The sequence below is a fragment of the Coenobita brevimanus genome, chromosome 37, assembly GCF_032717465.1.
Source record: "Coenobita brevimanus isolate Jiangsu-jjx chromosome 37, ASM3271746v2, whole genome shotgun sequence".
NCBI classification, from domain to species: Eukaryota; Metazoa; Arthropoda; class Malacostraca; order Decapoda; family Coenobitidae; genus Coenobita; species Coenobita brevimanus.
This window is the reverse complement of record NC_136990.1, coordinates 10,205,253-10,227,864: the sequence shown is the minus strand read 5'-3', so window position 1 is coordinate 10,227,864 and position 22,612 is coordinate 10,205,253. Positions and strand designations below refer to the sequence as shown.

General features: G+C 44.4%; 1 protein-coding gene across 1 annotated transcript in view; it reads right to left on the bottom strand.

Moving 5' to 3' along the window:
- Nucleotides 1-22,612, bottom strand: part of tho2 (THO complex subunit 2-like protein) — a 168,208-nt gene that overhangs the window by 16,206 nt on the left and 129,390 nt on the right. The window lies entirely within an intron of this gene.

The window sequence follows — 22,612 nt, the reverse complement described above, 5'->3', positions numbered from 1 at the left end:
AATATACACCATTCCACTGAACATCATCTTTATCTTTTATGCTGTGACCCTGTGCTGGTTTACTTGGCTATCTTCACTGTTTACTTTCTCTCTTGCCCTCTTACTATCTCACTCTCTCACTCACTCTAACAATACCACTTCTCACTCTCTTACACACTCACTCCCTGTCTCACACACTATCTCACTTGTCCACACTCTGCAGACACTTACTTTACGTTTTCTTTTCTTTACTCTCTCACTTGGTCTCTTCCTCACTTACTTATTTGCTCACTCACTTTTTTTAAATTCAGACTTATTCACACTTCATTTTTAAGCTGCACAGACAGTCTCCAATTTATGTACATGTTGTTGTTCTTGTTGTCATTGGTGGTGGTGGTGGTGGTGGTGGTGTGGCCACAGACTCACCTAAAACATTAATCCTTCTCCTACACTCCACCATCCTCCTTTCGGGGAATAAAGAAGTAGTTGAAGGATGTTTGTATGGCCTAGCAGTTCAGCCACCCCGTTCCATCAATGCCACCACAAGAAGGCATCCTCTGCAGCACCACGAGTTAGGTTTATCAAGGCACTAGGTAAAGCAGTTGTGTTTATACAATGAAACGGAGGCCAAACCATCCAAACAGCACAAACACACAGACATACCCCAACATCCCTCTTCCCTCCTAGTAAGAGTTGGAGTTGTAGCCTCAGGTTCTGCACAAATGTGAACCCAGTGGACTGCAGGATGAAGTTACCCTCCTCCTGCAATCCACCATCCTCCTTTAGGGTGATAGGAAAGGTGCCATGGGACATTTTTATAACCTGGCTAAGGAACTGATCAATTATATTTGTGCCACCACATGAAGGCAGCCCTGTCCAACACTCTTCCTCCCTTGTATGCTTAAAGAGAATAATAATAATAATAATAATAATATAAATGGTAATAATAATAATAATAATAATAATAATAATAATAATAATACTAATAATAATAATCACCATCATCATCATCACCTGGACCTCCTTTCCCATCCTCACGTTGGGTGAAGAATAGCAGTGTCTAAAAAGCCAAAGTTTGCCCAATCCAATGGGCCACACTTCCATTCACTCAACATTCAAGCCCACAGAATCCTGGCTCTATCTGATATGCCAAAAACATTCACCAAATTCTGTAGCTTCACATAAATGTATCTAACAGAGTCAATCCAGACACTGCCACGTTAAAAAGGGGTGCCAAATCCCTGATCATGCACTTCTCCTCACAACATTCATCCAGACAGCTCGATCTCTTGTCAGTTCTCTAGCCTCACCGACTCTCTTCCTCACACACTCATCCACCATATCTCTCCACCTTCTCCTTGGCCTACCTCACCTCCTCCCTCCTTCATATTCACTCATATATACCTTTTTCACCACTCTATTGTTATCCATTCTCTCCACATGACCATACCATCTCAGTACACTCTCTTCCATTCTGGTGTCCACAGACTTCCTCACTCCACATCTTTCATGAATCACATTATTTTGTATCCTATCCACCCTCTGTATTCCACATACATTCCTCAGCAGTCCCATCTCCACCGCTCATACTCTTGGCTTTTCATTTTCATGCCACACCACAGTCTCACATCCATATGTTAAAGTTGGCACTAACACTCCTTCATGTAAGCCTCGTGCAGCTGCAACACTCAAGCCTCTGTTTCTTATCAAGGCCTTCATTGCACCAGCTACTTTCCTTCCTTGTGTCACTTTACTTTCCACTTCTTTTGCACATTTTCCTCTCTTTTCTATCACTGTACCCAGGTATTTGAACTCAATCACCAATTCCAGTCTCTCTCCATTCTCTGTAACATCACACTGGGAGTCACCTTCTCTCTCATTAACCATCACTTCACTCTTTTCTACATTAACTCTCAAGGCACGACACTCACAGACATCAGCAAAACTCTGCACTAGCCAACCAAGTTCTTGTCCAGTACTTGCAAGCAGTACTGCATCATCAGCATACAACAAATTTGAGATATTCCATCCAACACCATTCATTACCAACGCCATCCCTCTCTCCATTACTCGTGTTTTTACTTCTCTCATCACCCCATCCATATACATATTGAACAACCATGGGGACATCACACAACCTTGTCGCACGCCCACACCGATCGTGAACCATTCACTTAGATGCCCATTTACCCTTACACATGCTTCACTACCATTATAAAATCTCTTGACGGCACCTAGCAGCTTACCATCTACACCGTACATGCGCAAAACTTTCCACAATCCCTCTCTGTCCACTTTGTCATATGCTTTTTACACCACACGCAATATCCAGCATCAATGAAAGCAGTAATAATCAGCAGCTGCAACCCCCCTGCTCATGTAAATGTGAACACAGTGGACTGCAGGACAAAACTAACCTTGTTCTGCACTCCATCCTCCTCCTTTCATGGGATAGGGAGCCATGTGAGGGATGTTTGCATACCTGGGCAGCTCCATCACCGTCTAATCAGTACCACCACATGAAGGCACCCCACTCAAAACACATAAGGAATTTTGAAAAAGGTATATAACTGTTTTATTTTTAATATATATATTCCTCCTGACGAGGAAAATGTATGTGAGTGAGATGGAGGGGGGGAGAGGGAGGGGTAGGCCAAGGATGAGATGAAGAGGTATATGGGAGAGGGGTGTGTGAGCTGGGAGCAGGGCAATGAAATGGCGGGGGACAGGGTGACATGGAGGCGATTTGTTTGTGGCCACCCCTTATGGGAATAAGGCATCTGACAATAGATAATAGATAGATAGATCCTCCCTTCACTTTAACTATACTTCTTTCACCTTAACCTGGCCCAGACTTACGTCCTTTTGCAGGTTCACACATCACAGTGGTGGAAAAGACAATACTACGGCTCAGCATCATTTTCATAGCACTTCTTTGTGACTAGCATCATATTTAAGTGTTCATCTACTGCTACACCTCAGCATTCAAGACAGAGGTAGCTGTTTAGGCCAAGTTATAGTGAAAGGAATGGTGGAAAAGACGATACTACGGCTCAGCATCGTTTTCATTGCACTTCTTTGTGACTATAATTAAATGTTCGTCTATAGCTACACCTCAGCATTCAAGACAGAGGTAGTTGTTTTACGCCAAATTATAGTGAGAGGAGTATAGGAGGAAAATTGCCATCCCTCCACCCTGCATGATGAGATGTAGTGTACCAAGAAATTAACACTGGAATATAGTCATGAAGAAGTGCTACAGGGATGGATGTAGAGCTGTAGTTTTGTCTTTTTCTTTCATTGACAACCTATCTATCTACCTATAGCCAGACACCATAATCCCATAAAAAGTGGCAGTTTGTCTCTAAGTTAGTTGTTTTACAGGGAGGGGCACTAACCCTCCACCAACCCACTTGTTGACACGTAGGGAACACGTATGGTTTGGTCATATGGTTACCACCCAGCGTTGTAAATGGTTTCTTGGCTTACAGGAAACCATTAGGCTTGTCACTCAATGTAAAGCCACCTGTAAAGGGAAGAAGAGTAATAAAAATTAACAGGAAAGATGGGAGAAATAGGAAGAGAGGAGGACAGACACAGAAAAAGAATGATAATGGTGAAGGAAGAAGTAGGCAGCACTACATCGAGTGAGTGGATGATGGTGAGAAACTGGAAGAGAGGAGGACAGATACAGAAAAACAAGGATAATGGTGAAGGAAGAAGTAGGCAGCACTACATCAAGTGAGTGGATGATGGTCACCACCACCTACCTAACAGTGCTATAAGAAATATATTGCAAAAAGACAAACATTTCCATCCAAGTGGAGAATAAGATACAGACTCCATCAATCCCTCTGACACAAAGTCTCTCTCCCACATTATATAAAAGCCACTTACAATGCTGGGTGGTAACCATATAACCTACCCATATGTGTTCCCTATGTGTCTACAAGTGGTTTTTTTTTTTTTTTTTTTTTTTTTTTTTTTTTTAAATGCTAGGAAGAAGGAACCAAATGCCAGGAGTCCACAAACTGTTCCTTCCAAGAAAAAAACAAAAACTATACAAGAGAGAGCCAAATTCAAGGTTTGATCATTTCGAGATGCCTGGACACACTGCATTTGAAAGACTGGAGATCATAGGAAGTAGGATATGAAGACAAAAGGGAGACAGTTCCAGAGTTAGTGCCCTTCCCTGTAAAACACCTAACTTAAAGACAAATGGCCACCCCTTATGGAGTTACAGCGTCTGGTTATAGACACAAATAAACAGATTCAGTTCATTCAATTGTTCATGAGGCTCCAACATACTGCATACGTCAAACTGGGTCACCTAAGGGCCACTCTCCACACTGCCTGATCTCTAGCAGCCTCTCTATGCACTCTCCACACTGCTTGATCTCTAGCAGCCGCTCTCTATGCACTCTCCAAACTGCTTGATCTCTAACAGCCTCTCTTTATGCACTCTCCACACTGCTTGATCTCTAACAGCCTCTCTTTATGCACTCTCCACACTGCTTGATCTCTAACAGCCTCTCTCTCTATGCACTCTCCACACTGCTTGATCTCTAGCAGCCTCTCTATGCAGCTCCCCATCCCTGAGGTCACACCTTATCACCTCATCCCAGATCTTTCAGAAAATACACCAACAAACTGAGGGGGTATTAAAAACATATAGTGCATTCACATTAACATGGCCCAGATTCTCATCCTTTTGGAGTTCATTTCCCATAGGTCTATTTATCTATCTATCTATTGCCAGATGCCTTAATACCGTAAGGGGTGGCCACAAACAAATCGCCTCCATGTCACCCTGTCCCCCGCCATTTCACTGCCCTCCCCTCAGCTCACACCCTCCTCTCTCATATACCTCTCCATTCCATCCCTCCATCTCATCCTTGGCCTCCCCCTCCCTCTCCCCCCACTCCAGCTCACTCACACACACTCTCCTTGTTAGTCTTGTTGTCCATCTCTCCACATGGCCAACAGTTTTCAGGTATATGTAATTTGGTGTCAACAGAAATTAACAATGGCTTCTTTATCTACACGTGTCATTTCTTATTTCTTTATTTACCTTTATAATGAAAAGTCAGGAGTAAGAGCGGTGGAGATGGGACTGCTGAGGAATGTATGTGGAGTACAAAGGGTGGATAGGATACGAAATAATGTGATTCGTGAAAGATGTGGAGTGAGGAAGTCTGTGGACACCAGAATCTAAGAGTGTACTGAGATGGTATGGTCAAGTGGAGAGAATGGATAACAACAGAGTTAACAACAGAGTTGTGAAAAAGGTATATCTGAGTGAATTTGAAGGAGGGAGAAGACGAGGTAGGCCAAGGAGAAGGTGGAGGGATATGGTGGATGAGTGTGTGAGGAAGAGATGTTTGGAAGTCGATGAGGCAGAGACTGACACGAGATCGAGCTGGCTGGATGAATGTTGTGAGGAGCAGTGCATGATCAGGGATTTGGCACCCCTTTTTAACGTAACAGCATCTGGACTGACTCTATCAGATACGTTTGTGTGAAGCTACAGAACGTGGTGAATGTTTTTGGCGTATCCGATACAGCCAGGATTCCGGGGGCCTGAATGATGAGTGAATGGAAGCGTGGCCTATTGGATTGGGCAAATTTGGGCTGTCCGGACACTGCTACTCCTCACCCTGCCCTAGGGTGGGAAACGAAGTCCAGATGATGATGATTTTTTAAGTATCTGATTCTAGGCACAGTCATATCAGCCTGTTCCCTAAGACCATGCAGTGCTCCTACATACCATACACCACCCTATGTCACCACCACAGCACTAACACCCACCGTCCTTACTGAATACATGCTAGGGTTATCTCATACAGGACTGGTGTACTGGTAATAGTGGGGGTATCTGGAGAGGATGGAGAGTGAGAGATTAATGAGGAGTGTATGTGAGTGAGGTGGAGGGGGGGAGGGGGAGGCAGAGGAGAAGACGGAGGGATGAAGTGGAGAGGTATATGAGAGAAGGGTGTGTGAGCTGGGAGCAGGGCAGTGAAATAGCAGGGGACAGGGCGAAATGGAGGTGATTTGTTTGTGGCCACCCCTTATGGGATTAAGGTGTCTGGCAATTGATAGATAGATAGATAGACAGATAGATATAGATAGATAGACAGACAGATAGATAGATAGACATCAGCTAACGGTGAGGATGGCAACGAAGGCTATACAGTATATAACCTGTTCAGTTCAGATTTTTCCCCGTAATGTGTCCAACTCTGGGTATAGGCTAAACCACATGTTCCCTGAGGCCCAGGAGCCTCCTATGTACTACACACCTGCACATGTCACCACTTCAGTGCTAATACCCACCATCCATACTGAATACACGCTAGGGTTGTCTCATGCTAGGCTGGTGTATTGGTATTAGTGTGCGTGTTTCTTGGACATGTCAATGGGTCTTAAGGTAGATCAATCAAGCTTGTATCAATGAATATTCAAATCCTTACCCTGCTCCCTGCCCCAGTTGGGATTGAAGTCTATTGAAGTCTATTGAAGTCTACTGAACTCTACTGAAGTCTACTGAAGTCTACTGAACTCTATTGAAGTCTATTGAAGTCTACTGAACTCTACTGAAGTCTACTGAAGTCTATTGAACTCTACTGAAGTCTACTGAACTCTATTGAAGTCTATTGAAGTCTACTGAACTCTACTGAAGTCTACTGAACTCTATTGAAGTCTACTGAACTCTATTGAAGTCTACTGAACTCTATTGAAGTCTACTGAACTCTATTGAAGTCTACTGAAGTCTACTGAACTCTATTGAAGTCTATTGAAGCCTACTGAACTCTACTGAAGTCTGTTGAAGTCTACTGAACTCTACTGAAGTCTACTGAAGTCTACTGAAGTCTACTGTGACAGCAGACCACCTCTCACATCACCATTAATAACTGAGGGACACCTTCCAAAATGTCACAGTTTTTTCCATTCAATTTTGTTCTGTCAATCAGGGGTACGTGTTAATCATCATCACTAGTATACTGTATTGTGTTCCTGTGACTCTGGCCTACCATTGCACTCTCTCCCACCCACAATCTGAACTATAACACCAGATGAACACTTGAATATGGTGCTGGTCATGACAGCAGTGCTATGGCGAGGGTGTACTGCCACAGCAATGCCTAGTTCTGCCACTGACCTATGTGATATTGCTGGCAAAAGGACAAAAATCAGGGTTGTTAGAACTGCTGTTGTTGATCAACCCCAGTCAGTCTGGCTGAGCAGACCCAACAACCACAGGCAAGCAACTGCCCCGGCATTAAAAACAGTATAGCAATGAAGCTGCCATGTGGAGAGAATAGAGAATGAGAGCCTGCTTAGGAGAGTGTATGTGTGTACGATAAGGAGGGGTGAAGGGGAGACCAAGGGTGAGATGGAGGCATGGAGTGGTGAGGTATATGGTAAAGGGTGATGTGAGTTGGAGGGAGGACAACCTAACAGCAAAGGCCAGGGTGACATGAGGCCATGTGTTTGTGGCCTCCTTTGGGATGAAGACATCTGACTATAGATACAAAGATGCATACACTGGCACTGCAACTGCCATGTTGTAACCATTTAAATTTGGGTGACATCCATTTTACCATACAGTAAACTATCAATTATCTGGCATAATTCAGCCAAGCCCTACACCACATGATGTAAAACGCCGTATACTGCACAGCACCTCTCATCGGCTCAAGGCCTGGTGTCGAGCCAGGTACTGCGTTTCTATCCATCCTGACCCTCTATCCTACAGGCTTTTCCATGAGTAAAAGATGAAAATTAAGCATAAAATACGATAAAGTAATTATACAATACAGTAATACAGCTATACAGCACTGGCTGGCTACTGCCTTTGAGTTGGTTGATACACCTCAATGCCAGATATTGCACAGAACCGTCGGTTACGTCCCGTTTCAACACCAGATGCTGCATAAATTTGCTGGCTATTGCTTTAATAGAGCCAGGCCAGCAGCGCCGTACACTGCACTGGGCCAGATATTGCAACAATGGATAACTGACAGTTTACTGCATATCTATTTCTACCAAATGATTTTGTTGAAGTTAGGAAAGACCTTTTTAAGGTGCTGATGAAGACTGTATCTAATGCTTGTGGCAAAGTTACACGAAAAAAAGATATCCCTGGGCTGAATGGGTTATACTAAAAGCCTGTATTTGTTGACCCAAAGGGTGTAGAGGCGCTGGGATGGGAGGCCTTCATGTGGTGCCACCAAAATAACTTGTTGGCTCATATGCCTGGTTATACAAACATTGGTTTACTACTTCCCTATCCCCCAAAGGCAGGATGGTGCTGAAAGAGTAGAGCACTTTAAGCCTGTGGTCCACTGGGCTCTCACTTCAGATGAACCTAAGACTACACCAACAACAATGACAACTACTACTATTACTACAATACGAGTGTACTGCCTCCCAGTTACATATCAACAACCCAATTACAATACTGTGCTACACCTCCATCACTGTGTGCCATGCCTGCCTCCAGCACACACCTCACTGCCACGCCTGAGGGAAACGTGAGGTGGGTGTTGCTGTGCCTTCACCACCTGTTACACAATGCTGACTCAACCACGCCTCACCACGTCTCCAAATTCTTGTGAGTCAGTATTTCCAAGCAGACACTTGTACTCTAATTTGGTTATACAATCACTACAATCCCTATAAAAATATCATTTTTCAATATACAGTTGCTACAACCCTTAAATTCAATATTATGACTGATCGTTATCCAATTGGTTTTCTCTGAATATAACCCAAGACGAGGTTGACCTGTTCTTATAATTCAAATCCAGTGCCGGACAGAAGGTTGTGTTGTTAGTCTGTGTGAATGGCTTGGAGGAACTGACAGACACACCTGAGGCTAAGCTTTCCCTATGCATTCTTGACAGGGGTGAGATATGAAGCAGAGAATCATAACAGTGACCCTGATGCAGCACATGCTATATACAACATAACGGGAGCTGTTTGATCTGATGCCACAGTGTTGGCAACTGATCGACACCAATAGCCTTTAGCCGGTGCTGGAATGCTCTGTGAAGGCAGAGGTAGATGGCTTGGCCTCTGAGACGCACCAGTGGACTTGGCAGTGTGTGAGATGGACGTCATTTTTCCCTGTGAAGTGAGGCTTTTGGCTCACCTGGCTGCACACGATCAGGTGTGGGAGGAGAGTTACTCTGACTCAAAGATCTTTACTGACTGCCTCTTCAAAGTCAGCAATAGGATGGTGTAAGGCTGACTGAAGGGCATCTGTCAAAATTAATCCCTTGGACAGCCTTTGTCCTTGGGCCAACTCTTGCTTGGTGTCCACAGTCACTGGCTGGGGAAGGTGAGACGACTGAACTACATACAACGTGACACCCTTGGGCGGCAAAGCACAGTGCAGTTATGTCCACGGTGTCCATTCCTTCAGGATAAGCTGGCTGGATGCCTAACTGTACCGCCTTGTTAAGAAGGAAGCAAAGGATGGCACTGTATCCTGTAAACACCTTGGCTACATTGCTAAGACATCACTGGTTCAATGCTTCTACAGCCTCAATCTTACTGACCACATCTGCACCAACAGAAAGAGAACGAGGGTACACTGTGAACCACACCAGCCATGGCCGCCTCCTGCACTGACCACTACACTTGCCCAATTTATAATATATGGCTCAAAACAGACATGAGGCAGAAATGATGGTTAATGGTGGTTCACTATTACATAAGAGAGAGAGAGAGAGAGAGAGAGAGAGAGAGAGAGAGAGAGAGAGAGAGAAAGAGAGAGAGAGAGAGAGAGAGAGAGAGAGAGAGAATCGTACAGTAAAAGCAGACAATGGCAAAGTCAACCATATAGTGAGGATGACCAGTACAAGGCTGAGGAAGCGGCAAGAAACTAAGCTGCTGGGATGAATTTTGTATGGAGGAAATTTGGCCATGTGGAGAGAATGGAGAGTGAGACTGACGAGAAGAGCGTACGTGAGTGAGGTGGAGGGGGGGGGAGAGGGAGGGGGAGGCCAAGGATGAGATGGAGGGATGGAGTGGAGAGGTATATGAGAGAGGCGGGTGTGAGCTGGAAGCAGGGCAGTGAAATGGCGTGGGACAGGGCGACGTGGAGGCGATTTGTTTGTGGCCACCCCTTACGGGATTAAGGCGTCTGGCATTAGACAGATAGATAGAAATTACAGCAAAGGTTTGGCATCTCTGTTTAATGTGACAGTCTTTGTATTGACTCCTGTTTGGTAAATACGTATGAAGCTATGTGTGAAATGCTGTAATATTACTCCCAGTCCTTCATGTATGCACCAGGTCAACTCTGGAACTGTCTCCCTCTGTCTGCATTTCCTACTGCCTACGATCTCCAGTCTTTCAAACGCAGTGTGTCCAGGCATCTCAAAATGAACAGATCTTGAATTTGGCTCTGTTATATTGTATTTGTTGTATATTGGATAGAATAACGTTCCGGGTTCCTGGCCTTTGGTTCCTTCTTCTATGCACACACACACACACACACACACACACACAACTATGACATGGAGGGAGGATTCCAGGGGCTACAAGAGTGAATGAATGAGTGTGTGGCCCATTTCCTAAAGTATGTTGTTATTGTAATTAGCTGTCCAAATACAGTACTATTGCTACTATAATATTCTTTCCCTTTCCTTGCCTTCTGGTCACTGCCTAACTCCATCTCTAGGTTGAAAGGTGATGATGATGATGAAGATGATGATGATGATGATGATGATGATGGTGATGATGATGATGATGATGATGATGATGATGATGGTGATGATGATGATGATGATGATGGTGATGGTGATGATGATGATGATGATGATGATGATGATGATGATGATGGTGATGGTGATGATGATGATGATGATGATGATGATGATGGTGATGGTGATGATGATGATGATGATGATGGTGATGATGATGATGATGATGATGATGATGATGATGATGGTGATGATGATGATGATGGTGATGATGATGATGATGATGGTGATGATGATGATGATGATGATGATGATGGTGATGATGATGATGATGGTGATGATGATGATGATGATGGTGATGGTGATGATGATGATGATGATGATGATGATGGTGATGATGATGATGATGATGATGATGGTGATGGTGATGATGATGATGATGATGATGATGGTGATGATGATGATGATGATGGTGATGATGATGATGATGAAGACAGCAACACAGCATGAAGGATGAAGAGGCATCACTATCAGGCCAAGTTGGAGTGAAAGGAGTATAGCGCACGTCTAGAGTCTCCTGAAGAAGGTGCTGCCTGAGTAAGGTTGGTGACACGGAAGGAAACTTTGATGGAGTGGAGAGAGATCGGCTCCCCTCCCCCCAACAAAAAATAAAGTAATAATAATAATAATAATAATAATGATAAATGCTTGTATCGTATTGTCATCATTTATAAAGGCTCCTACATGCCTGCATGCATTTGAGTTGCTTAGCTAATTATAGCGGCTTTCCACAGTGGCTGATAATAATAATAATAATAATAACAAGAGTAATAGTAATAGTAATAATATTAGCAATGATAATATTAGCAATAATAATAATAATAATAATAATAATACTGGCTGTAATCATCATCATCATCATCAGCCTGAGTCATGTCACTGCAGTACATTGTCATTCACCATACTTTTTCCCCCTAGATCTGTGTAGGTAAGGGGTGAGAGAGAGAGAGAGAGAGAGAGAGAGAGAGAGAGAGAGAGAGAGAGGATGTGGAGCCATGACGTGCCCCTGTCACCCCATCACACACAATCACAGGCAAACATCTCTAAGGTGAACACTGCTATGGGCTCAGGTGACACTAACACACCTGTACACTGCAATGGGAAGGCGAATAAGAAAAATACAATAAAATACAGCACACTCTCAATTATCCAATGTTATTCAGCCACACCCCACGCCGGACGAGAAATGCTGGATATTGCACAGTACAGTACTCCCCCATCGGCTCAATACAGTAGTCAGCATCGAGCCGGATATTGCATCACTATCCGTCGACCCTCTACCCTAAAAACTTTCCCATGAGTGCAAGATGAAAATTAAGCCAAAAATACACTAAATTAATGATAAAATGCAATAATAAAGTAATAGAGCACCAGCAGGCTGCCGTTTACGAGACGCTTGATACGCCTCGACACCGGCTACTGCTTTAACAGAGCCGAGCCAGCAGTGCCAGATGTTGCACTGGGCTGGACACTGCAATGATGGATAATTGAGTTTACTGTAAAATTAAAAAGGCAGAGAAAGGAACCCAGAGAACAAGAACATACTATGGACGGGAACAGCTCTGATATGGGGACACTAATGGAAAAGCGGTCACGATGCCAGGCAGGCAGGCTGCCCTCACAGAAAACACTGACCTGACTGAATAAGGAAATCACATCATTCTTTTTCTGTGCCTGTCCTCCTCTCTTCCTATTTCTCACCATCATCCACTCACTTGATGTAGTGCTGCCTACTTCTTCCTTAGCCTTTATCATTCTTTTTCTGTGCCTGTCCTCCTTTCTTCCTATTTCTCACCATCATCCTCTCAACTTGATGTAGTGCTGCCTACTTCTTCCTTAGCCTTTATCATTCTTTTTCTGTGCCTGTCCTCCTTTCTTCCTATTTCTCACCATCATCCACTCACTTGATGTAATGCTGCCTACTTCTTCCTTAGCCTTTATCATTCTTTTTCTGTGACTGTCCTCCTCTCTTCCTATTTCTCACCATCATCCACTCACTTGATGTAGTGCTGCCTACTTCTTCCTTAGCCTTTATCATTCTTTTTCTGTGCCTGTCCTCCTCTCTTCCTATTTCTCCCATCTTTCCTGTCACTTCTTATTGCTTTTCTTTCCTTTACAGGTGGCTTTACATTGAGTGACAAGCCAAATGGTTTCCTGTAAGCCAAGAAACCATTTACAACGCTGGGTGGTAACCATATAACCAAACCATACGTGCTCCCTACGTGTCAACAAGTGGGTTGGTGGAGGGTTAGTGCCCCTCCCTCTAAAACAAATAACTCAGAGACAAATGGCCACCCCGTACGGGATTGTGGCGTCTGGCAATAGATAGATAGATAGACTAAAAGGTTCTAAAAGGCCAACAACACCAGACAGAGAATGACAACACTGGTGGGAAGATAATTTATTCATTCATTGCCAGATGCCATGTATCCCAAACGGGGTGGCCAAGGGCTTAGAGTTAATTGTTTTACAGGGAGGGGCACTAATCCTCCACCAACCCCACTTGACATGTTGGGAGAGCCAGGGAAGATAATCAACACTTGTAAACGAAGGAAATAAAGGAAAACAAGTGAGCATCATAAACACTGTCAGTGGTAGGCCAATTGTGTTGCTTGTTTACCGTGAAAAGAATAGCACTTTGACTTCACCCCCCTGGCCTGTGTGACTGTCTCCTTCTCTGTGGCAACACTAACTTTGCCAACTGAGCCTCATGTGTGTACTATGCAGTGTGTATGTACGTCTGAGCCTCATGTGTGTACTATGCAGTGTGTATGTACGGCTGAGCCTCATGTGTGTACTATGCAGTGTGTATGTATGGCTGAGCCTCATGTGTGTACTATGCAGTGTGTATGTACGTCTGAGCCTCATGTGTGTACTATGCAGTGTGTATGTACATCTGAGCCTCATGTGTGTACTATGCAGTGTGTATGTACATCTGAGCCTCGTGTGTGTACTATGCAGTGTGTATGTGTAAACCAGGGATGGTTGGCAGGTGTACTTAACTGTGCACTTGAGACTGTTTATGACAGAAAATATCAAACATTTTAATCCTGTAAGAGGAGGTCACAAACTAATCGCCTCCACACTGCCCTGTCCTCTGATATTTGGCTGCCCTCCCTCTCTCACATACCCCTCCATTCCATTCCTCCATCTCATCCCTGGTCTCTCCCTCCCCTACCCTCCCTATACCTCACGCACATACACTCTCCCAGTCAGTTTCTCATTCTTCATCTTCTCCACGTGGCTAAACCATCTCAGAGTATTTCTTAAACACAGCCAATCACATTCACAACACTTCATTACTTCATTTGTGTGTCTGTCTGTCTCTCCAGGTAACTCCACGTGCTCCTTTCAAATATCTCACATCCATAGCTCTCATTCTTGACTTTTCCTTTCCTCAGGGTCTCAGCCTCACTTCCATATGTTCAAAAGCGTAGACAAAAAATTGATATTCAGTATTTTCAAACCCATTCCTTACATGTGGTGTGGATGTGGATGTGATAGGAAGTGTTAGGAGAAACACACTGAGGTGGTTTGGCCATGTGGAGAGGATGGAGAGTGAGAGACTGACGAGGAGAGTGTATGTGAGTGAGGTGGAGGGGGGAAGAGGGAGGGGGAGGCCAAGGATGAGATGGAGGGATGGAGTGGAGAGGTATATGAGAAAGGGGGATGTGAGCTGGGAGCAGGGCAGTGAAATGACAGTGGACAGGGCAACAAGGAGGCGATTTGAATGTGGCCACCCCTTACAAGATAAAGGCGTCTGGCAATAGATAGACAGATCCTTCCATATACCAACATGTGCCAGAACAAATCAAGCAAAGACTACGTAACACTGGTACAACACAACTGACATCAGGCAACAGCTGCATCGCCTTCATCTGATGGAACTGGGCCACTCCCATAAAATATCAGGTTGTCGTTACATGATGAAATCCATGAGGTAGAATTGAATCTCCATGGTTACTAGTCAAATCAACCTTTTTCATCTCACAACACGAGGCCATCAACTGAGCGCAATGTGGCTTGTGCTATCTGTCAGGTTAAAGGCACTAGCACACCCCAGCATCTTGATCTCTTTATATTCCTGGCTCCTGTCTGTCACTTCTAAGCCTCTCAAATATGAATGAGATCATGCCAGGGTCTCACACACTCTACAGTCTATTCTACAGTCTATTCTACAGTATATTCTACAGTACATTCTATAGTATATTCTACAGTCTATTCTACAGTACATTCTACAGTCTATTCTACAGTACATTCTACAGTCTATTCTACAGTACATTCTACAGTCTATTCTACAGTACATTCTACAGTCTATTCTACAGTTCTACAGTATATTCTACAGTATATTCTAGTTTATTCTACAGTATATTCTACACTACATTCAACGGTCTATTCTACAGTTCTACAGTATATTCTACAGTACATTCTAGTCTATTCTACAGTACATTCTACAGTCTATTCTACAGTACATTCTAGTCTATTCTACAGTCTATTCTACAGTATATTCTACAGTTCTACAGTATATTCTACAGTACATTCTACAGTATATTCTACAGTATATTCTACAGTATATTCTACAGTACATTCTACAGTATATTCTACAGTACATTCTACAGTATATTCTACAGTACATTCTACAGTATATTCTACAGTAAATTCTACAGTATATTCTACAGTTCTACAGTCTATTATACAGTACATTCTACAGTCTATTCTACAGTCTATTCTACTGTTCTACAGTATATTCTAGAGTTCTACAGTATATTCTATCTACAGTATATTCTACAGTAAATTCTACAGTTCTACAGTATATTCTACAGTATATTCTAACCCACACCACACACAGTTTCCCCCACAGCAAAGCACAACAGGTAAGACATAAGGAAATATTCTCAATGGCTAGGCAGAGTTGGCACCATGTCTTCCTTACTTGCTGTTGTTCCTTAGTGATTTATTCTGCATATAACACCTAAACATTCTCTTGCATGTGATTTATTCTGCACATAACACCTCAACATTCTCTTGCATGTGATTTATTCTGCATATAAGACCTAAACAGTCTCTTGCATGTGATTTATCCTGCATATAACACCTTTAACAGTCTCTTGTGTGTGATTTATTCTGCGCACAACACCTCAACATTCTCTTGCATGTGATTTATTCTGCATATAACACCTCAACATTCTCTTGTGTGTGATTTATTCTGCACACAACACCTAAACATTCTCTTGCATGTGATTTATTCTGCATATAACACCTCAACGTTCTCTTGCATGTGACTTATCCTGCATCTAACATCTCAACATTTTCTTGTGATTTATTCTTTATATAACACCTCAACATTCTCTTGTTTGTTATTTATGCAAACTATGTCTACAGGTGTTGGTGTTGCTGTTTAACCCTGGCCTATCTGACCAAGCAGACCCATCAACCACAGGTAAGCAACTGGTTCTATGGGGCCATCCTACAGGTACAGTACAATGCATACACCATGTAGGATTCCAGCGATCCCCTGTGGTAGACACCGCCTCACCAGGGTCAGACCAGCGTCATTCCTATTATGAGTTTTGGCTCCTGGGTGTACATCATAGCTGCTCCACCCAAGACACACAGCGCCACCACATGCAGGCTCCTCATCAGCAACTGCACTTCTACTGTACATCATTGATACAAACCATGTCAACAGTACAAAATACATATGACACACACGAAGCCAAGAAACCATTTACAACGCTGGGTGGTAACCATATAACCAAACCATACGTGCGCCCTACGTGTCAACAAGGGGGTTGGTGGAGGGTTAGTGCCCCTCCCCGTAAAACAACTAACTCAAAGTCAAATGGCCACCCCTTACGGGATTATGGCGTCTGGCAATAGATAGACAGATAGACACACGAGAATATTAATGTGCAATATATAAAATAAATCACACAGGCAGAGGTGCAACGCAGCCCCATGTGGCACCTGAGATACAACCCTGGGTCATGTCAACAAGTGGTTCATCGACCTTAATTTGACATATTTTCATCCTTTTGCTTCTCACCTCCTGCAACTCAATGGCAGATGCAAACATACTATGGCTTTGCATCCTTTCCACTTCTTCTTGACTGGCTACATATTCTAGTGTAAATCTTTTGTCCGGTTTGGCATTCAAGGAGGAAAGATGGCATTTTTACATCACGTTAAGGTGAACAGAGTATAGGTTCATCATGGTCCTTTAACATCCAACAGTTCAGAGGAGCAGTGACCATTGAAGTAGCGATAGAAAAGAGATAAAGATGCAACAGTGCGGCGAAGAGACAGAGGTTGAAGGGAGCCAGTAAGAGGAGCAGTGACCATTGAAGTAGCGATAGAAAAGAGATAAAGACGCATCAGTGCGGCGAAGAGACAGAGGTTGAAGGGAGCCAGTAAGAGGAGCAGTGACCATTGAAGTAGCGACAGAAAAGAGATAAAGATGCAACAGTGCGGCGAAGAGACAGAGGTTGAAGGGAGCCAGTAAGAGGAGGAGTGACCATTGAAGTAGCGATAGAAAAGAGATAAAGATGCAACAGTGCGGCGAAGAGACAGAGGTTGAAGGGAGCCAGTAAGAGGAGCAGTGACCATTGAAGTAGCGATAGAAAAGAGATAAAGATGCAACAGTGCGGCGAAGAGACAGAGGTTGAAGGGAGCCAGTAAGAGGAGCAGTGACCATTGAAGTAGCGATAGAAAAGCGATAAAGATGCAACAGTGCGGCGAGGAGACAGAGGTTCAAGGGAGCCAGTAAGAGGAGCAGTGAACATTGAAGTAGCGATAGAAAAGCGATAAAGATGCAACAGTGCGGCGAAGAGACAGAGGTTGAAGGGAGCCAGTAAGAGGAGTAGTGACCATTGAAGTAGCGATAGAAAAGCGATAAAGATGCAACAGTGCGGCGAAGAGACAGAGGTTGAAGGGAGCCAGTAAGAGGAGTAGTGACCATTGAAGTAGCGATAGAAAAGAGATAAAGATGCCTGCTTGTAGTAAAAATGCGTGTTCTATAAACCACTGAGGGTAGAGTCGCAAGAGGCAGACCAAAATGACCTGGGATGAGGACGTAGAGTGTGACCTCAGGAATAAGGGACTAAACAGGGAGGCTGCCAGAGATTACCTGTGTGTGGAAAGGATGGAGGATGACAACTGGGTGTGGAGGATGAGAGGTGTGGAGGATGAGAGGAGTGGAGGATGAGAGGTGTGGAGCATGAGAGGTGTGAATGTTGAAGGTAGAGGCGTGATAAACGGACAGGAAAAGCACTGGAATAAGGTTATAGAGTGTGACCTAAGGGATAATATGGCCTGAGTAAAGAGGCTGCTAGAGATCAAGCAGCGTAGACAGTCAAGTTTAGGTGGCCAAGGTTGACATATACAAGCATCTTGAGGCTTGTAAATAATGAAAAAAAATGAAAACAGGTGCAAGGGTTTCTGTGCTACCTTGACACTGGTCGTCCACATCATTCAGAGGCAAGCCAATGAAGGTGTGTGAAGACTTTGGCCATGTGGAGGGGATGGAGAGTGAGAGACTGATGAGGAGAGTATGTAAGTGAGGTGGAGGGGGGGAGAGGGCGGAAGAGACCAAGTGAGTCAGGTGGAGGGGGGGAGAGGGAGGGGAGGCCAAGGATGAGATGGAGGGATGGAGTGGAGAGGTATATGAGAGAGGGGGGTGTGAGCTGGGAGCAGGGCAGTGAAATGGCGGGGGACAGGGCGACATGGAGGCGATTTGTTTGTGGCCACTCCTTACGGGATTAAGGCGTCTGGCAATAGATAGACTTTGTTATTAATTCAGGTGCAATAAATCCACATTATATATAAAGGTGTGTGTTATGATCTGTCCTAATTATACAATGGCTTCTGCTGTATGTTGATTCTTTCAGCTGTGGTTGACATGACGAGAGATGACTGACATGATGGGTTGATGCTGGTACTATGATCTATCTATCTATCTATATCTATCTTCTGCCACACACCTCAATCCATGCTGCCCTGTCCCACACCATTTGGCTGCCTTCCCTCCAACTCACACCTCCTCTCTCATATACCTCCACACTTCTCCATCCCATCCTTGGCCTCCCCCTCCACCTTACTCACACACTCTTCTACTCAGTCTCTCACGTCATCCTCTCCACTTCATCTCTCCATCTCATCCTTGGTCTCCCTCTCTCCACCCCACACACTCTCCTGCTCAGTCTCTCATTCCCCATCCACTGTTTTCATCTGAGGGAGCATGTTTAACACTAGGCTGTGGGTGTATGAAATTTGACAAGCTTTCGTTATGGGGTAGAAATGAGTCTCCTTGGTTACTAGTCAAATCTATCCTCCAATCTGATTAAACATGGCCATATCTATGCTGAAAAGATGCTATAAACTCTTCTATCTATTGCCAGACGACTTAATCCCGTTAGGGGTGGCCATAAACAAATCGCCTCCATGTCGCCATGTCCCCCGCCATTTCACCGCCCTGCTCCCAGCTCACTCCCCCCTCTCTCATACGAGTATACCTCTCCACTCCATCCCTCCATCTCATCCTTGGCCTCCCCCTCCCTCTTAATTCCAAAAATCAATTCCAAGCAACATTAATTCCTTGACTACCCCCACTAGCTGGTACATGGTGGCAAACATCATCCACTCACTTGATGTAGTGCTGTAGGTTGTGTGGAGGGAGTGTACGGTGTGGATAGGCTATGTAGAAGGAGTGTATGGTGTGGATAAGCTATGTGGAGAGAATGTATGGTGCGGATAAGCTATGTGGAGAGAATGCATGGTGTGGATAGGCATGTGGGAAGAATGTATGGTGTGGAGTTCTAAGTCAAAGGAGAAAAGAAAGCCATTATGTGCATTTGATACTACAAATGTTTGTGTCTTATCATTTATAAAGGATTCAACATGCCTGCATATGTTGTCCTGGTCACCTAAAGGCAGCTCTCCATGTTGCTTGATCTCTGGCAGCCTCCCTATTCAGTCCTGTTCCCTAAGGTCACACTCTATGGCCTCATCCCAGGTCATTTTCAGTCTCTCTTGCAACCCTTCCCTCAACGTTCACACTTCTCACCTTCTGCGCCCAACTGTCATCCTCATCCTCTCCACATGCCCAAACCATCTCAATCTACCCCTCCTCATCACAACACCAATACACTCGTCCCATCCTACCTCTCAACTCTTCCATCATAATCCTAGATCCCCCAGGCCTAGCATTCAAGGGCACACTACACATCCATCTAGGCTAATCACTAGCATCTCTGTATGTTTGAGCCTATGAATATCCTCTTCCTTTACTGCCCAGGTCTCACTACCATACAGCATTACACTCCTAACACATGCTGCATACAAAGATCCCTTAGCATGCAGGGAGAGCCCTCTCAATGTCAGGAGAGGCAACAGCTCCCTGAACTTCTTCCAACCACTCCTCACTCTAGCCACAGAGCTGCTCCAGCCCCACCTCCAGCACACAACATGTCTCCCAAATAACAAAACTCTTCCACACACTCAAGAGACTCACCAGCAAGATCAATCCTTTCACGCCTGACAATCTCCACCTGCTCTCCCCGACACACCGCACACATGAAATCACCATTCCCAACAAAGATACTTTTTTTTTTCTTTTTTAACGCAGGGATGAAGGGGCTAAAGGCCAGGAGACTGCAAATTGTTCCCTCTAAGAAAAAAAAAACAAGATAATAAAGAGCCAAATTCAAGATCCATTCATTTTGGCGGTCTTTTCAAACATGGGTGATTATTGCAATTGTGTCTGTTTAACCCCTTCCATCTGGTGCTGCACAGGGAGGCCTTCATGTGGTGGCACTGATATAACCATGGCATAATGCTACCTTGTTAGACTAATTTCCCTCACCTCACCTCCTGCTACCACACAAAGATGGTTGGCTGCAGGCAAGGAGCAACTTCAAACTTCACTCCACTGGGTTTACATTCTGATGAACCTGGGGCTACTACTACAGACAATACTACCACCACCACCACTACCACCACCATCGCTGCCACTACTACCACCACCACCACCACCACCACCATCGCTGCCACTACTACCACCACCACCACTACCACCACCACCACCACCACTACTAATACTACTGCTGCTACTACTACTACTGTACTCCTACAACCCCCACTCTGCTGCACTCTTTCTTGTACTTCCTCTGCACCCTCATCCTTACTCATTGACATCTATCTATCTATCTATAGCCCGACGCCCTAATCCCGTAAAGGGTGGCCGCAGACAAAACACCTCCAAGTCGCTCTGTCACCCACCATTTGACTGCCCTCCCCCCAGCTTAACTCCCCCCTCCCTCATATACCTCTCCACTCCATCCCTCCACCTGCACCACCTACACATCTGACGACACTCACATTCTCCACATCCTGACCATTCCGTCTCACCATGCATTCTGATTTCATTCTTCAAAAACCATACCTTAAATCTTTACTACATTCACTATCAAATGTTTCTTATCAGTGCTTTCCAGGAACCAGCATGGAAGTGAAAAAGTTACTATTATACATGACAGTATTGTGATACCAACTCTAACGTATGGAAGTGAAGCTTGGACGTTGTTGGAAGGACACAAGTCAAGAGTGAGAGCAGTGGAAATGAGTTATTTAAGAGGAGCCTGTGGAGTCACATGGAGAGACAGGCTGACGAATGAGGATATAAAGGAGCGTTGTGGTGTGGATGTGGATGTGATAGGAAGCGTTAGGAGAAACACACTGAGGTGGTTTGGCCATGTGGAGAGGATGGAGAGTGAGAGACTGACGAGGAGAGTGTACGTGAGTGGAGTCACATGGAGAGACAGACTTACAAATGAGGAAGTAAAGGAGCGTTGTGGTGTGGATGTGGATGTGATAGGAAGCGTTAGGAGAAACACACTGAGGTGGTTTGGCCACGTGGAGAGGATGGAGAGTGAGAGACTGACGAGGAGAGTGTATGTGAGTGGAGTTACATGGAGAGACAGACTGACAAATGAGGAAGTGAAGGAGCATTGTGGTGTGGATGTGGATGTGATAGGAAGCGTTATGAGAAACACATTGAGGTGGTTTGGCCATGTGGGGAGGATGGAGAGTGAGAGACTGACGAGGAGACTGTATGTGAGTAAGGTGGAGGGGGGGAGAGGGATGGGAGGCCAAGGATGAGATGGAGGGATGGAGTGGAGAGGTATATGAGAGAGGGGGTGTGAGCTGGGGGCAGGGCGGTGAAATGGCAGGGGACAGGGCTACATGGAGGCGATTTGTTTATGGCCACCCCTCACGGGATTAAGGCGTCTGGCAAAAGATAGATAGACAGATAGACTTTCCAATTTCATCACACACACTTCAAAACGTATTCATTAACCCTTCACACTCCCACTTCCCTTCTCTTAACAGAACAGGACTATCACAAACAACAGTGCTCCCTTGTAGTAGTAGTAGTAGTAGTAGTAGCAGTAGTAGTAGTAGTAGTAGCAATAGCAGCAGTGGTAGTAGTAGTAGTAGTGGTAGTGGTGGTGGTGGTAATAGTAGTAGTAGTAGTAGTAGTAGTAAGAGTAGTTATAGTAATAGTAGTAATGGCAGTGGTAGTAGTAGTAGTAGTAGTTGTAGTAAGAGTAGTTGTAGTAATAGTAGAAGTGGTAGTAGTAGTAACAGTAGTAGTAGTAAGAGTAGTTGTAGTAGTAGTGGTACTAGTAAGAGTAGTTGTAGTAGTAGTGGTAGTAGTAGTAACAGTAGTAGTAAGAGTAGTTGTAGCAATATAGTACTGTAGTAGTAGTAGTAGTAGTAGTAGTAGTTGTAGTAATAGTAGTAGCAGTAGTAGTAACCCCAGGCACATCTTAATGTCCACCCAGTAGACTGCAGACCAAAGCTGC